The sequence below is a fragment of the Lissotriton helveticus genome, chromosome 3_1, assembly GCF_964261635.1.
Source record: "Lissotriton helveticus chromosome 3_1, aLisHel1.1, whole genome shotgun sequence".
In the NCBI taxonomy this organism is placed as follows: domain Eukaryota; kingdom Metazoa; phylum Chordata; class Amphibia; order Caudata; family Salamandridae; genus Lissotriton; species Lissotriton helveticus.
Genome location: NC_136061.1, coordinates 1,704,099,247 through 1,704,115,119, shown reverse-complemented (window position 1 = coordinate 1,704,115,119; position 15,873 = coordinate 1,704,099,247).

Genomic DNA, 15,873 nt, shown 5'->3' with positions numbered 1-15,873 from the left:
GATCTCAGCCAGGGTACAGTTTAAAGCTATATGTCTGGCACACAAGGCTATCTGGAGGACTGGTCCACCTATCTTACATCTGCTAATAATATCGTATCTCCCGCCAAGAACTTTACGTTCTAGCTCTCTATATCTGGCCACCACTAAGAAAATAAGGAAGGCGAGATGGGGTGGACGCTCCTTCTCATTTACTGCTGAAAAATTGTGGAACTCCCTCCCCCATGCTCTGCGGGGGAACAACAATCTGTTGGCCTTCCTTAAGCTTCTAAAAACCCACTTGTTTGGAATACTTGTATAACATCACGGACTGACTTCACTCTGCCCTTCTTCCTCAGCGCTACGAGGCCTCCGGGTAGTATATGCGCTATATAAATAGTTTTCCATTCCATTGCATTCCGTCTCTCTGTACTGTCTACTTTTTGGCGTCACTCCATCTTTTCTTCTCCGACACTCCTCTTGAACAGATGGTAAGAGGACTTTGATAGTTGCGTAGCACTCTTGGTTTTCTCACCGCTCGTGGGAACTGCGTATGAGCTAAACTCAGACGCTACCTCGAGCAAAGAGAAAAGCCGTTCAGAAAAGAACGGGAACGGCTTTGGAAATCTACAATGCCAAACTCTGAGCACAGGTAAAAGTAAATACCCAAAGGGGAGGGGAAAATCATAGAAAACCCCATCTAACTAACTCAGGAAAACTGGGGAAACGCTACCGGATGGTTCACGAACTCAGGTGAAGTGCACCAACAATCTAAGTTGAGCGCTTCACCCGAGTTCTAAGACTGACTCAGAAAGACTAGAATGTCACCTCGTCGGCCCTCTTGGAGTTCTTTATTCTCCAGGCCTTGCTTCAGGTCGAAGTTTTCCTGATTCTTTCAGCTGGCAGAGGTCTTTTGGCACTTGTAGTGCAAAGTGAGGGTCCATAGTCTTGTATTGTCCTGACACTCTTCTTCCACACTGTCTCAGGTGATTTGGCTGCATCCACCTCGCATTTCATATTGCGCAATAAAAAGTCTCATCTCTGTCTCATTTTTAAGACCTGGTAGACCGTACTGCAGACCTGAGCCAACGGGCTGCACTGCCCTACAGACACTTCTTGAGCGCGGTGCTGCGGGAGGGGTAGGATACATCAACCTCAGTACGCACGTGAGAAGAAGCAATGTTGCAGTGCGTAATGATGTGATGTCTGACCTCATTTAGTCACATATGTCACATTTTAAGGACCTGCTGTACCATACTGTAGGCCTGAGCCAGCGGGCAGCGCTGCCCTACAGGCACGTGGCGTTGGCTTTTAGGGCACTGTAGTGAGCTTATTACTAAGTGTACATGCACACAGGCTTCCGCCACTGTTTTACTTGCGCACATTATGCTTCTAGCATGCGCTCTGTTCCTTTCTACATAAACCTTCATATAACGTATAATTATTCAACCTTGTGAATTCTCGAGCACTCCAACTCCTCTTTGAACCACGATTACCACTAGCAGTTAGTAGATCGTACTTCTAAAACGAAGGATGCACTCAACTGCTGTTTTCTATCAAGCTTGAAATAAACCTTCATTTACCTCCAGATGTTTCCACCATTAAATTATTTCTCCCTTTTCAGACATTCAATTGATTGCCTCAAGAAGGGCGGAGCGGGAGCTGACCTGGCAATGATGCCCTGGGCATTATGACACCTTCCATCGTGGTATCAAGACACCGTCTCCGATCGGAGACCTGGTCTATTGTATAAACGTACCTCGGACTTGGAGTTTGCACCAACACTTCGTTGGACACACCGGTGGTGGCAGGTAAGCAGTGAAGCCTCGGTGTGCAAGACCTACAATTGAGCACAATATGGGGGAAGGGGCTGGGGTGTAGCACCCTGGGTGCACAGGTGCATGCAAGCGATTTTCCGGTAGCTAATAATGGAGGACTGTATTATCAAGGAAACTGCAGCTAAAGCGGTGATAATGGGCTTGATAATATGCCCTTGTGAATTCCCATAGAAGCCCAGGTTTACACCAGAACATGGGCTTCTATGGGAATTCACAAGGGCATATTATCAACCCCTTAGCGCCGCTTTAGCAGCAGTTTCCTGCCACTAAAGCTGCGATAATGTTATCGCCGTTCCTTGATAATATGGCTCCTAATCTCTGGCCTCATGTGTTTCATTTTAAGGACTTACTGAACCACACTCTTTCTCGCAGACGCCAGCGTCCTAGACAAACGGGTGACGAGAGGGTAAACACTAAGGGCTGGTTACAGTAATCCGACGCTCTGTCTCCTCCTCCCTCTCTTCTTTTGACTCCTCCTCACCTTCTCCTTTCCACTCACTCCCCCTCCCTTCCATTCTCACTATCGTCCTTTCATTCGGATTACCTTTCTTTACCTCTTCCACATAGCACACATACTTATATTTCATTTTTGTCTTGCAGGTTTCCTACACTGCTTCCACTGGAGTCCAACCCATGTTTTTTATATTATACTGTCTGTTCGATTAAACTTACGTTTCTATTTATTTGTGTTTTAATAAAGGTTACTTTTTTTCAAATAAATAACTGATTGTATAGGTCTTCTTTTTCTGACAACACTTGTCTAATATTTATTTTAATAATCATCTGTTTATAGGAGATTTTAAGGACAAACATTTCTAATATTACAGTGCACCTACCAAACATAATCTAACTGACTATTAGACAAATGAAGCCTGGGTAATTCTACAACTGAAAGAGTTCTATGAGTGTATCACTTTATAACACAATGAGTACGGCCCATGTGATTACCGAACAAATAGGGTACTGCCTAGGACCAGCGAGGCTTCAGGGACTGCCGAGGTCCACCCTACATACTTAAATAAAGCCCCAGAGTGTGGCGATCCCCAGACTTCAGTTGGCCGCAAACCTCCTGAACAATTAGTAAACAATACCCAGGAAGGTGGCTGTCCCCTAGGCTGCAAAACGTTTCTGTGCCCTTCCACGCCTAATGTACATGTGACATTAAGATCCCCTGTCCTACAGAGACCCCACAATATAATAATTGGATTGGCCACAGAACATTATTCACCAGGGGCCTCATTTAAAAGAACGGGTGAGGCCCCGCTTTTTTTTTGTTTCTTTTTTTTCCCTCCATTTTTACCATCCGCATCCCCTCTATTAAAGCAATACGAGGTTTTGCTCCTCTTGCTTCAAGTAGTCAAACAAGTATTTGCTATCACAGGGTGGAAGCCATGCACCAGCCCTCTAATAACAAACACAAATGTCCTGCGAATGCACACCCTGGGACATTGTATGAACTGCGCCTGACATGTCGCCCTCCCTAGGACCATGATGCATTTGTTTGTAAAAACATATACTAACACTGCTTACACACGTGTGGTACAGCGATCAAAATGTAGTGAAGAAGCAGAGGAAGCGCAAAATCTAAAAATATAAATCCTACCAGAAGTCGGATGACATAGTTCAATGAGCCGATAACCCTGGCATGAGCAGAAACAGCTACACAAAGAAAATGGGTTTTCAGCACAACGCAAGCAATTTTGAAATATTGGTGAGTGCTGCTTTCTTTTTACCTTATCCCGCTCGTCGCCAAATTTATGTAGTGAAGAGGCAGACAGCAGTGGATCCAATAAGTAGATTTATAACAGAAAAACAAGACACCTGAAACAACCTCCAACAGGAGCAGACAGCAAGGCAACCGTATTCTCCAGCACCGTGTACAAACTCCGCAAGGTTCCCCTCATGACAGCCCTACATTCTAACATTACATAATTAGATTCTAGTAGAATTACATACTAACATTCTACTATGACTTACATTGGAATACTACACAGAGCACATGACTTTACAGTAATGAGCACATGGTTACATCCACGAGTCTTGAGACCGGTAGAGGTAAGTATTTTGCTTCCAATCCCTATATTGTATAAACGCAAACTAACACTACTTCCACAGGTATGCTACAGCGCCCATAGCATATCACTTTACAGCAATGAGCTCACAATTTAGGCTCACAGTTTAATCTCCGAGTCTTCACACCGGTAGGGGTGAGTAGTTCGCTTCCCAGACCATATATACTATAAACGTATACAAACACTACTTACACACTTATACTACAGTGGCTAGTATCCTACAGCACCCAGAGCCCATCACTTTACATCAATCAGCTGGGTTTGATCCCTGAGCCTTAACACCGGTAGGCATGAGTACTTTGCTTCCCACTTCCGGTATAGTATAAACGCACGGTACAGGTCAGTAGTTCGCTTCCCACTCCATGTATGGCATAATCGCCTATTAACACTACTTTCACACTTATACACCAGACCACAACACTTTACAGCAATGACCACATGGTTTAGACTCTCGGTTTCATACAAAAGTGTAGCACCAAATCATATCAGCACCATGTCACTCTGAGCAACACTGCACTTTCAGACCGGTAACAGTGACTACTTTACTTCGCACTCCCCCACAAAGCTTACAGTGCTCCTACCCTCCTTTCCTACTTTTTTTCACTTTTTTTCCCCTTACTCGCTTCAACGGAATCACAAAATGGCGGCCAACACTTCCTAGTTGCAACACCATCACAGCCAATAAGCAGCAAGCTCCTGCTCTTAACGCCTCAGCCAATCAGATGGCAGAATTCCCAAATATCTATATCTATAAATTTCGATATTTCTCAAAAACTACTGAACGGATTTACATCAAATAAACAAAAGCGTGCTTTCTACACCAAGACCCTTCTCCCTGCCAAATTTGGGGTAATTCCTTTCACCCGTTAGACCTGTAGCCTTGTCTAAACTTTCAATGAATCAGCGAATTTGTATAGCACGCTACTCACCCGCTAGGGTCTCAAGGCGCTGGGGGTGAGGGGGGTCTCTACTGCTCAAACAGCCAGGTCTTGGGTTGTTTCCTGAAGGAGAGATGGTCTTGGGTCAGCTGTAGGTGAGTGGGGAGGGAGTTCCATGTCTTGGCCGCCAGGTGGGAGTAGGATCTTCCTCCGGCAGTCGTTCTGCGAATTCATGGGACGGTGGCGAGGGCGAGGTTGGCGGATCGGAGCTGGCGGGTGGGTGTGTAGAATGTGAGGTGGCTGTTGAGGTATTTGGGCCCATGTCATGGAGAGCCTTGTGTGCGTGGGTGAGGAGTCTGAACGTGATCCTCTTGCTGACGGGGAGCCAGTGGAGGTCTCTCAGATGGGCAGAGTTGTGGCCGTGACGGGGGATGTCCAGGATGAGACGTGCAGAAGCGCTCTGTATCCGTTGGAGTCTTTTCTGGAGTTTGGCTGTGGTACCAGCGTAGAGGGTATTCCCATAGTCCAGTCGGCTGGTGACGAGGGCCTCGGTGACCGTCTTCCTGGTTTCGGTGGGGATCCACCGGAAGATCTTTTGGAGCATGCGCAGGATGAAGCCGAGGTTGCGTGCCTGGTCCGTTGGCTTGGGGGCGGTGCCCAGGGCCGGGGGCCACCAGGAGTCGTCCCAGGCAGAGGGGGATGGTCCCAGGATGAGGACTTCCATCTTGTCTGAGTTCAGTTTCAGACGGCTGAGCCTCATCCATTCCGCGACGTCTTTCATTCCTTCCTGGAGGCTGGCTCTGGCGGTGTCAGGGTCGTTGGTGAGGGATAGGATCAGCTGGGTGTCGTCGGCGTAGGAAATGATGTTTAGGTTGTGTTGGCTTGCGATGGCTGCGAGGGGGCTCATGTAGACGTTGAAGAGGGTGGGGCTGAGCGAGGATCCCTGCGGAACGCTGCAGATGACTTCGGTGGCCGCGGATTGGAACGGGGGGAGGCGAACTCTCTGGGTTCTTCCGGCGAGGAACGAGATGATCCACTCCAAGGCTGAGGCGCTGTATCAGGGTGCGGTGGCCTACGGTGTCAAAGGCTGCTATGAGGTCCAGGAGGATGAGGGCAGCTGTTTCCCCGTTGTCGAGCAGGGACCTGATGTTGTCGGTGGCTGCGATGAGGGCGGTCTCGGTGCTGTGGTTTGCTCTGAAACCGGACTGTGAGGGGTCCAGGGATCCGTTTGTCTCGAGGAAGGCGGAGAGTTGTTTGTTGACGGTCTTCTTGATGACTTTGGCAGGAAAAGGGAGAAAACATGGAAAAAACATGTTTTGGGCCCCCCCTTTTATCTCGCCCCCCCTTGACGAATCACCCCCAAACTTTCAACATAGGAGCTGATATAAAGAAAGAATTAATTTTCAAAATTTCATGAACATTCATAAAATGACGCCAAAGTTATAAGCAAAAAAAAATGCTCTTTCTATGGAAACTCGGTCCTAACTCTATAACTACCTATTAGCGACTGCCAGTAGGTAATAAAGAACAAATTAGAATAGTTCCTTGATTCTTTTAGCTTTCAAAACTTCTCTCTGTTACTGTCTTTCTAATTTTCCATATAAACCATTTTATTAATATTCAAGTACACATAGAAGTCAGAAATGCAATGTATTCTAGCAACACACTTTCTAAAACATTCTGCAACACGTGGAGGTTAAAAGTTCATACATTTTTTTAAACCTAACGATATTCTTTTGCAACAGTTTCTCAAACATTTAACGGCACATGCAGGTTAAAAGTTCACAATTATTTTAAGTTTGAACACTGCATTCCAAATGCAAGTAGCAGGTGTGGCTGAGTTGATCAAATTTTATCCTATAATATGTACTCCACGTTCAAACTGCTTTTTCTAAACCAATCACAAAGATGCTTTTCCACAAAACGAATGTGCACCCTACTTTTAAAAAACAATGCTTTTTATCTCTCAATCGGGTACATTTTGTATGCGAAAAAAACTAGTTCCCCATCTTTAAACATATCTCTTATTCTACGAAGGAACTGCATGAGCTACAGACATCTTTCTATACCTTCCAGCCATACCTTCAAAATGCTAGTGTGGATCGTCGAACATAGCTATGTTTTCTGGTGCAAGAGGTATGCAGAACAGAGACGTATTGACTTAGACCTAGGTTTACAAAATGTGGACATTAAATGGTTTGGATAGAGAGGATTGAAGTGGCATCAATTGTTGCCTCTGGTTAAAACCTGTTTGCATCTCCAACACCCTGACCTCATGATTGTGCTCAGTGGTGGAAACGACTTAGGCACATTGACTGGGATAGATTTGGAAATGCTTATGAAGGACACCTTTGGACAATTAATGTTACTAATTTTGCCTCAAACTGTCTTTGTATATTCCAATATATGCCAAAGACAGATGTGGAAATAGTCCAAACAATTTTGTCCTCAGATTAAAGAATCTCGGAAGAAAGTCAACAAAGCTGTTGTGACATTGTAGAGAACAAAAATGCAGCATATCTGAATTGCCGACGCTTGGAACCAGCAGCATGCTTGTATAATAAACTATTTGGAATCCCGCCTCAGTGGGCATTTCAGGCATGCGTCAAACCACGAAAACTCATGATGCCTTTCCATCGTGTCAAAACAGACAAGCTGCTGCCAATAAAGCATTCCAGATTCAAAACACCTAGGTCAGAGCCTCTCCGGTCCAGTGGGCTCCACCAGTGCTCCCAATTAATTACTGATAACACTATCAGAGTATACTTAGTCCAGCCCCATTTGGCAAATTTACCTGATATAAATTAAACTAAATTAAAAAGGCATGTCAGTCGTTCCTAGGTTCTCTGATATGCATCATACCAAGGTCGTCTGGCCAAAATAAACAGGAAAGTTCATACAGTCTCTACTGCCATACGTGCTTCATTTGTTCTCGTGCCATAGCCGTGAGAAAATGAATTCTCCTGATTCAGCTTCCCAAAGATCTGTAAAATAAAACAGAATGAACTGTGACTCTGTGAATGATTCAGTGTATCTCTTAAAAAACAACATACATCTCACATACCATTTAAAAATTAAGGTTTGAAGTGCAAAATTCTACTAATTTAACTGTTCTTAACCAAGATGAACGGACAGTTCCTCATCAAGATTATGGCCTTCCGGCTGCATGGTGTGGTACTTTATGATGAGTCTAGATTCAAGTCTTCGTAGTTCCTGTATTCTGTCTCCCCCCTCTCTCTAGTGGGCACAGAAATAAGAACGCAAAAGGACAGTAGGCAGGCATTGCTTTTGTGGTGCAACACACAAAATGTCTGGCGATAGGGTATTGTTTATCCCCTTTCGTGATCGCTCGCATGTGTTCGAGCACTCTGTTTTTGGCAGGATGCTTGGTTCTGCCAATGTAGTACAGTTGACACGGACATTTGAGTGCATAACTTGCATGGTCAGTAAGACATGAGACATGGGTAAGGATATTGAAAGGTTCAATATTTTTGGACAGGTTAACCTATTTTGTGTTTTTGCTAAATCTGCAAGCTTTGCATTTTCCGCATACAAAAAACCCTCTAACAGGATTCGTCTTGCTGTTACCAGGGATCATTATGGTGCATATCATATCCTTAAGGGACTTGGCTCTGCGGTATGTAATTTGGGGATGTTCACTGATTCCCTTGATCAGATCTTTGTCAAGTTTAAGGACATCCCAATATTTGCCAATTGCTTTCCTAACATTCCCGGCTTGTCCATGAAAATCGGTGATAAGCCAAGAAGTGATTTCCTGTGAATTTCCTCTGTTTTTTTCTTTCTCTTTGATAAGGCTCTTTCTCTCTATTGAATTGGCTTTCTTGGTGGCTGAGGCAATGCACTTTTTCCCATATCCTCTCTGTCTAAAGCGTTCAGTCATAATGCTAACCTCTCTGGCATAATCGCTTTCGTTAGAGCAATTTCATTTGGCGCGTAAGAATTTGCCCATAGGTATAGAGTTAACAAGGTTACTGGGGTGGCAGCTTTGAGCATGAAGGAGACTGTTGCCAGCCGTCTCCTTCCTAAACAAGATCGATGACAGAGAATTGCCCTCAACTTTAATTTTCAAAATCAAGAAAGTCAACCTCATTGTTGTCCAAATGACTAGCGAATGAAAGGTTAATTTCGTTGATATTGAGTATCTCAACAAATTCAAGTGCCTCTTCAGTGGTTCCGTCTCAGATTACAAAAATTTCATCAATGTACCAACTGTAGCCATTTGATGACCTTCGTGTGGTATTGTTGGGACTGCCGGACCACCTGCTCCTCCCACCAGCCCAGGTACAACCCGGCAAAGCAGGGGGCGAGGCAGGTTCCCATCGCAGTCCCAAGGAGCTGGTGGTACACGTCTCCATTGAATAGAAAGAATTTCTGTGTGAGACAAAGCAATGCCATATCCAGTATCATTTCGGTGTGAAATAGATACGAAATGGACCTTTTTCTAAGGAAATGCCTGCAGGCTTGAATTCCTAGTTGATGTGTGATGCATGTGTATAGGCTGTTGACATCCAATGTCATTAACAGCCATCCTGGTTTCCAACCCACACCTTCAATTTTCCGCAGGAAATCTCCCGAGTCTCTCAGGTACGAGGGAAGTTCTTGCACAAGTGGTTGAAGGAAAAAGTCGACATACTTCGACGTATTTTCCCAACAACTCCCCTTGAAGAGACAATTGGCCTTCCTGGTGGTTTGGTCATACACATGTGCAGTTTGGGGAGCAAGTACAGAGCCGGTATCTTGGGATACTTGCATTGGAGGAAATTGCATTCCTCACTCTTAATTAGGCCCCTGTCCTTCCACTCTACTAACTGTACTTGATATTTTGTCGAGCTGACATTGTGTGTAACTCTACTGCTTTTTTCATATTTGTCAGTGTCACTAAGCTGGGAGAGACCCTCCTCGATGTACATTTCACGTGGAAGTACAACGATGTTGCCACCCTTATCGGATTTCTTGATAACAATCGTTCTGTCCTTGCTAAGTTTTTCGATAGCAGTAAATTGAAGTTTCGTGAGATTAGATCTCCCATATCTCATTTTCTTAGAGATTTTCGCAAATTCTCTAATGACACCTCTCTCAAAAATATCTATGGAGTCATTTACAATCCGAGTAAGGAAGGCAGATTTAGGTTTAAATCCACTGTACACATTCAAGTCAAGGCTAACATTATCAGTAATCAAATTTAAAATGGGATTGTCAATAATGTTAGGGTTCCCGCTCAGGTCATGTAAAAGATGCAACATCTCAGCATCTTCCACCGCAATGTTGCTGGGTTCTTTTATTGCATCCCCGTGTCAAAGTTAATCTTCGTAGCAAACCATTTGTGGAGTCTCAATTTTCTCAATCAAATGAAGATGTAGGACAAAATGAAAGGCCTAAGGACAGTACCTCTGCTTCAATTTGACTGAGCTCTCGGTTTGACAAATTGATGACGGTCTTAGCATTCTTCATTTCTCCTTCTGTTGGCCCCTCGTTCTGGATCCCACTGGGCTTGATACATCGCTCCTGATTGTTGTGTTTGATTTGATATGAATATATATATATATATATATATATATATATATATTTTTTTTTTTTTTTTTGACGAAGCCTTGAGCGAAACGCGTCTGTCGGGGGTGCTGGGGGGTTTGGAAATAAATACAGACTATATCACGATACCGGTGTGCTGGCCGTTCTTTCTGGACATTATCGTTTGGGAGCGTGTGGCGATATATATATATATATATATATATATATTCACTGAAAACACCATAGGTTTTAGGGGTGTTATAGTTAGCTAGACATTTCACTTGTACAAAACCATTGAAGTTCCTCAGTTGTAGTTAGTTGTACCACCTATAACTCGCGCACCCGCAATCCACTGCTGATGATGTCACATATTACATCATTCATGACATGGTCAGTGACATCACTGATGACATCACTGATGACATCTCAAATGACATCACTGATGACATCTCTAATGACATCATCCAGTGAATGTGCTTTGATATTTAAATATATATTATATACATAGCAATCTTCATTGAAGAATGAGTGGAAGTATAAGTGTCTGGATGAAGGATTTACTAGTAGTGTGATTGACCGTTTAAGTGACTAATTTAAAGTGTGTCACTAAATATATGGGCTAGTGATTAAACTGTGTGAATATCTGTATCACTCGGACTCTTGTTGTGTAAACTACTGCATAAGTTGGTTAGTAGCTATGTGAAAGTCTATATTAGTTATTGATTAGTTAAGTGAGTATTTGTATGGGAGAGTACATGTGTGTGTGTTTGGGTGGAAGGTGTTTGACTGTGCAAAGATGTGTAAATAGTTGATTTAGTAGGTATTTGAGGTTAAGAATGCATGTGTAAACAGTTCTTTGGGTAAGAGAATGTCTTTATGGGTGTAGTGATGAGTAAATATATTTCTTAATGATACATGTACAACAAAGTAGAAATATAAAAGGCAGTGTATGTGATAGTTGTTGCATATACATAAGTATACATAAGACTCAGTGATTGTATGAGTGACTGTATGGATAACTATATACTTGTAATAGTGATTTTTTAACACATAAAGTATGAGTTACTATCTATGTGAATAAATGAAGTGGTGTTTGTATAAGTGTGAGTAAATTAGGGTGGCTGTATATGTGAATAGGATGTATGCTAGTCTGTAATGTTGATGGAGGTGTATAAATGTATTTGATAGTGTTCTATTGATGTTTGTCAGCATGTATGAGTGAATCTATAGCTAAATGCTTAGATGTGTATATAGATCTAGGAATCGCTGAGTGGGTTTTTAGAAAATTGTATTGGTGTGTCAATGGTTTCAAATATGGTACTTCATATTTTATAATGAGTGTTGAAAGGTTAAACTAGTGTATGATGAGGTGTATCAGATAGTCATGTGGATGATGTCATCAATGATGTAATCAGTGATATCATTTGAGATGTCATCAGTGATGTCATCAGTGATGTCACTGACCATGTCATGAATGATGTAATATGTGACATCATCAGCAGTGGATTGCGGGCGCGCGAGTTATAGTTAGTACAACTAACTATAAAGGAGGAATTTCAATGGTTTTGTATGAGTGAAATGTCCAGCTAACTATAACACCCCTAGAACCTATGGTTTTTTCAATGAATTTCTAAGGTTTATTAAATGCTAATTCCTAACTATAACATGTCTGAAACCTATGTTTTTTTCAGTGAATTTCGAAGGTTTTTAAATGCTAATTCCTAACTATTACATGTCTGAAACCTATGGTTTTTTCAGGAAATTTCAAAAGTTTTCTAAATCACAATTTTTGAATGTATTAATTGTTATATTTCGTTTTTTTTATACTGATTTACTCATTTTTTTAACTATTTATTTGTAGATATTTAATTTTTTAAATTACATTATAATTACATTATACATTACATTACAAAATATACTTTCTCAGAATGAATTACTTCAGTTTAAATACTTTGCAAATAGTCAATAGACTTTTAAGTACAGTAGTTACAGTTATTGCAAAGGGCAACACAATTTCAAACACAATGCAACATGGAACTCAATGGGAATTTCTAGTTAAATGCAATTAGTTACTTTATGGATTACTTTTCTAACCACAGGACTGGATCGTAGATTCAGTCCTGGGACACCTCCTGTAAACAGTTGAGTAAACGTGTGTTGGTTACAGTAGTGATTTTTAAGGAATATTATTATATTTTCAAAGTTACACTTAGAAACTTTTTCACATAGAATCACCATTGTTATCCTATGGAGGAAATTCACTTAGCAGGTAAGTAGTGTTATTGTTACTTTTTCTTACTCAGGGGTGAATTCTGGATCCAGCACTGGTGCATCTCCTGTAAACAGTTGAAAGAATGCGTTTGTCATACAAGCGATTTTTAAGGAATATTTGTAGTTTGTGAAATAGACACTTAGAAACTTTTATGGTGAAAACCAGACAATGGATTCCTATGGAAGGAAATACAAATTACTGGTAAGTACAGTCAGAATAACTTTTCAGGGTCAGTGTGGGCTAAAAGATGCAGCACTGGGTTCTCTCCTGATAACAGGTGAGTACATTGGAATTCGTTGTACGGATGATTTTTGGTGAATATTATAAAGTTCCAAAACTCCACACCTAGAAGAATTTCCAAGTGAAACAAATCAATGTTAGCCTATGGAAGGAAATTCAAGTTACTAGTAAGTACAGTTAAAATTACTTTTCAGGATCAGTACTGGGCTCAAAGATGCAGCACTGACGTCTCTCCTGATAACAGGTGAGTAAATCAGAATTCGTAGTTCGGCTGATTTGACTTCGGTCCAGTATATATAGAGCCACTTTCCTACACCATCCCCTCCCTTCACCACTGTGTAAACACACCCTCTGGCGCATTTTAAGTTGAGGAAATTATTCCCCTTCAATCCTGAGGGTCCCTAGAGTCCAATTAGCCCACTAGGTACATCCAGCAAGCGCCACAGAGCTGCGTAGCAGAGAGATGTAAAAAAGGGCACAACCTGTACCACCTCTCTGCAACGCATTGTCATTGTCATTGTCAAAGATTTTTATATAGTGCATCTTCTCACCGTGAGGTCTCAAGGCGCTTGCAGCATGAAACCAAATGAACAGCTGAGGGGCAGAATAGAGTGGAGAGAGTGAATTGGGGCTAACAGAGAGGGGATCTAATTGGGGAAGAGCCAGGAAAGCTTTATGAAATTGCTTGTGCTCAATGATGGAAAGAAGGTGGGGGGCAGTTTGTTCCATAGGAGAGGAGCAAGATAGGAGAAAGAACGCTGCCCGTACCTGGATGAACGGACGCGCGTTTGGGTCAGAAATGATTTATTACTAGACCTTAAAGGTCTATTGGGAACATACCAATTGAGTTTGTGTTGGAGATATTTGGGCCCGTTATTATACAGAGCGTTGTGCGTTAAACGTAAGATCTTAAAGTGGCTTCTCTGACGGATGGGCAGCCAATGGAGCTTTCTCAAACATGGCGCTGATGCAGTTCTGGGGGGAAGGTCTAGGACCAGTCTGGCAGCCGCATTCTGGAGAGTTTGCAGTTTTGACAGCAGATCTTCGTTCAGTCCAAGGTGCATGGCATTGCCATAATCAAGATGGCTGATGATCAGGCCCTGAACCAACGGTTTTCTGGCTTCTATAGGAAGCCATCTGAAAATCTTCCTGAGACTGCGCATAATTCCATAGCAAGTCCCTGTTACTGTGGCAATGTGTTTTTTCATAGACAGGGTGCTATCAATTATGATTCCCAAGTTACGAACTGCTGATTTAGGAGAGGGACAAACTCCCAATTCCGGAGGCCACCAGTCTTGAGTCCAGCATTTTTCTGCTTTACCGAACAAAATAATCTCCGTCTTAATGGCATTCAGTTGGAGTTCGTTGTTCCTCATTCAACTTCTTATCTCAATCATGCAGCTTTTGAAATGTGACCAAGTGCCGGCGAGATGCACGGCGCAGGTGATAAGCAGCTGTGTATCGTCGGCATACGACACAGTTCCAAAGCCGTAGGAATTAATAATTTTAGCCAATGGTGTTAAGTACAAATTAAAAAGTAGCGGGCTTAAGATCGACCCTTGTGGTAGCCCGATTGCTACTTGGCGACTACTGGAGACCAGGGTGTCTACTCGAATGGTGGTGAGGCGATCAGTCAGATAGTTTTCAATCCACCCTAGGGCCCCCCCCTCTGACACCTATCTCCCACAGACGATGTTTCAGAATACTGTGGGAGATAGTGTCAAAAGCAGCGGAGAGGTCCAGGAGGATGAGAATGGCCGATTCGCCCCTTTCAACTGCGAGCCTGATGTTGTCCACAATCTCGACGACAGCTGTCTCCGTGCTATAGGCAGCACGGAAACTGGATTGGGAAGGGTCAAGGACTCCGTGTGCCTCAACAAAAGCCGTGAGCCGTTTATTTACCAGATATTCCAGCACTTTCCCGAAAAAGGCAGCAAAGATATAGGCCGGTAATGAGAAGGTAAAGTGGGGTCGTCAGTAAGCATGAGCGCAAAATCCGCTCCGATCGCGGATTTTGCGGATTTTCAGTAAATCCGCGATCCGCGAACTCTCGCGAATTTACCGAGAATCCGCAATCCGCGATCAGAGCGGATTTTGCGGTCAAAAGTTCAAGCCTGCATAATTTACGATGGCGCCGGCAAGCTGCCAGCGCCATCCTCAAATTGTTACTTAATTAGCTTCGACAGGAAGCTCTAACAGATAAGATAAAGCAGGGGCTGGAGCGCCTGCTTTATTGTATCAGTTGGAGCTTCCTGTTGAAGCTAATTAAGTAACTTTTGCAGGATGGCGCTGGCAGCTTGCCGGCGCCATCGTAAATTATTTACATGGTGTCTTCTTGAATAAATATGAAGGGCAGGGTTCATTCTGGCACGACAGTCCTGGCACAAAAAATAAACCTCAACAGGAAACACTTGCAGATATCAATAACGCATGTGCCCTAGTTGAAGCTTAAATTCAGTGACTCATTCATCAGCCAAAAAATAATCGTGAGCGTTGTGGAGGCTGGGCAGGTGTGCCTTGTTCCCAAATATACCATCGAAAATCCGCTGTGATGCTGGTCTCTGACCTTTTATACACACAAGAGGCATGTGCGCTCGCATGGAAGCCCCGTCCGTTTGGCCCCGCCCACACACTCGAGGTGTGCACCGTCTTCCCGCCATTTACCCACTATGATGGACATTTCACTCAAGGGACCCCTGCGCACTTCGGCGCGATTGCATTAGTAACACACACTTGGTCGCTGGAACTAGTTGAAGCGCAAATGCAGTGACTCATTCATCAGCCCAAAAAAAATCGTGAGCGTTGGGAGGCTGGGCAGATGTGCCTTCTTCCCAAATATACCATCGAAAATCCGCTGTGATGCTGGCCAGAGGCATTTGCATCTTTGACTTTCACGAGCGCAATCCCCGTGCTGTTCCTGTGACCAGGGGCTTCTGTCTCTTAATCTGCTGCTCTGATCGGTCTCTGACCTTTTATACACACAAGAGGCATGTGCGCTCGCATGGAAGCCCCGTCCGTTTGGCCCCGCCCACACACTCGAGGAAGCCCCGCCCCCAAATCCGCCGATC